The sequence below is a fragment of the Dipodomys ordii genome, unplaced genomic scaffold, assembly GCF_000151885.1.
Source record: "Dipodomys ordii isolate 6190 unplaced genomic scaffold, Dord_2.0 Scaffold209, whole genome shotgun sequence".
NCBI lineage: Eukaryota > Metazoa > Chordata > Mammalia > Rodentia > Heteromyidae > Dipodomys > Dipodomys ordii.
The window spans coordinates 935,645-938,534 of NW_012267425.1; positions in this window are offsets into that span (position 1 = coordinate 935,645).

Genomic DNA, 2,890 nt, shown 5'->3' on the forward strand with positions numbered 1-2,890 from the left:
CTACCACTTGAGCTACAGCGCCACTTCCGGTTTTCTGGTGGTTTATTGGAGATAGGAGTCTCACGGTCTCTCCTGCCCGGGCTGGCTTTGAACTGCGATCCTCAGATCTCAGCCTCCTGAGTAGCTAGGATTACAGGCGTGAGCCACCATCACCCGGCTTGTTTGACATATTTTTAGTCATCCTCCTTACCCACTACTAGGCAAGACACCAGAACTGGAAGTGGCTGTGATTCAGGGATCAGGAGACCTCACAGCCACACACTGTAGGTTTCACTGTATGAAATGCATGATTCAACGCTGGAAACTCCCTGTGCCCTGCAACCCCTGCTGAGCTTTTGCTTTTATTTTTATTTTTGGCATTCGTGGGCCTTGAACTCTGGGCCTGGGCACTGACCCTGAGCTCTTCAGCTCAAGGCTAGCACTCTACCATTTGAGCCACAGCGCCACTTCGGATTTTTTAGTGGTTTGTTGGAGATGAGTCTCGTGGATTTTCCTGCCAGGGCTGGCTTTGAACTACGATCCTAAGGTCTCAGCCTCCTGAGTAGCTAGGATTACAGGCGTGAGCCATTGGCACTCAGCTCTGAGCTTTCTTAACAAAACCTTCTGATTTGAAATATAATCCCCCAAAGACAAAAGCAAAAACAAAAAACAACAGCCCAACATGAAGATGCACCAGTGACTACAGAGTAAACAGACTTGTGGCACCACCAGGCCAAGAATTCAGCATTCCCAAAGCTTCTCATTCTCTCCTAACCTGCGTTCTACCCCTAGCACTGCAAAACTATCTAGCCCTCTACCACTTTGAGCCACAGCACCACTTCCGTTTTTCTGGTGGTTTGTTGGAGATAAGAGTCTCATAGACTTTCCTGCCTGGGCTGGCTTTGAACCGCGATCCTCAGATCTCAGCCTCCTGAGTAGCTACGATTATAGGTGTGAGCCACCAGGGCCTGGCTCCCTTTGGTAATTTTGCTTAATTTTGTTTTTTTGGAGGTAAGGTCTGACTAGTATGTAGCCCAAGCTAGCCTGGAAAGTGATGATGTAGCAAAGGTTTGCCTCAAACTCTCAATCCTCCTGCTTTTGCCCCTCCAAGTACTAGGATTATTGGCATGTACCACCACACCTGGCTCTTTTGGCGATTAAAAAGCATTCATTTTGAAATATTAATTTCAATATAATTGCAGCAGTCATATTGTCTGAATGTTCTTTTGTTACTGGTTCATTTCTGTGGTTCTATCTTAAAAAAGATTTGCTACTAGCATATATTCATTGTACAAGGGGAGTTCTTGGGACATTTCAATACATCCATACCGTATACCAGAATCAAACTTACCCTTCCATTCTTCCCCTCTCATCCTCCACTTTTTTTTGGCGGGGAGCCAGTCCTGGGGCTTGGACTCGGCCTGGGCATTGTCCCCGAGCTTCTTTTTGCTCAAGGCTAGCACTCTACCACTTGAGCAACAGCATCATTTCTGGCTTTTTCTGTGTATGTGGTACTGAGGAATTGAACCCAGGGCTTCATGCATGTGAGGCAAGCGCTCTACCATTGAGCCACCTTCCCAGGCCTCCACTTTTTTAAAATTTTATTTTCTTAATGTTTTTAAATTTTCTTGTAAAGATGCTGTACAGAGAGACTACTATTACATCAGTAAGGTGATGAGTATATTTCTTGCCGGGCATTGTTACCCCCTCCTTTGTTTTCTCCTACTATCCCTTCCTTCCCCACTCCCCCCCGCAAAGTTGTAAGGTTCATTTCTAACAGTGTCTTGTATCATTGTTGCAATGGATCACCCTTTGTCCTTGTTTCAGCATTTTTTATTCCCCTTCCCCTCTGCTCCACTTCTTAAAACAATTTGGTTACATTTTTTTTTTTGTATGCCTCCCCTAGAGCTTGAACTCAGGGCCTGGGCACTGTCCCTTAGCTTTTGTACTCAACACTAGCACTCTACCACTTGAGCAGCATCTCTACTTCTGGCTTTTTGGTGCTTAGTTGGAGATAAGAATATCATAGACTTTCCAGCCCAGGCTAGCTTTTAGCTAGATTCTCAGGTTTCAGCCTCTGCAGTAGGTAGGATCAGCAACAATTTAGTTACATCCTTTCTTTCTCTATAATGATATACTGTTAATATTGTGTATAATCCTATGAGTCTTGGAAGTACACAAGGATTTCAACCTGTCCTTGTTCCTGCTTACCGAAATAGCAGTAATTTCTTTATTAGGGTTGGTGACCATTGTAAGGCCTTTTTCACGTGTGTATACCAGTTCTGGAGTTTGAACTCAGGGCCTAGGTGCTGTTCCTGAGCATTTTTTGCCCAAGGCTAGCACTTTACTACTTAAGCCACAGTACCATTTCCAGGTTTTTAGTAGTTTATTTGGAAGTCTCATGGACTTCGCTGCCCAGGCTGGCTTCAAATCATAGTCCTCAGATGTTGGATACCTAGGATTATAGGCGTGAGCCACCAGTGCCCAGCTATGAAGTCTTTTTTATTTAGTTTATGGGCAAACTGGGGGCTTAAAAGGAACATGGGTTTCTTTCAAGAATTTGATTTTGCTCAGACATGCCCAGGAGTTCCAGCATCTTGGATCTTCTCGCTCCTACCTAGGTTCATCTCCCTTCCCCCAACCCAAGATCACAGTACTAGCTGGGCACCAGTGGCTCATGCCTGTAATCCTAACTATTCAGGAAGCTGAGATCTGAGGATGGCAGTTCAAAGCCAGCCTGGGCAGGAAAGTCCACGATTCTCTTATCTCCAATGAACCACTCAGAAAACCAGAAACAGCACTGTAGCTCAAGTGGTAGAGTGCTTACCTTGAGCTGAAGAGCTGAGGGACAGTGCCCAGGCCCAGAGTTCAAGCCCCATGACCAAAAAAAAAAAATCACAGTACTAGATGT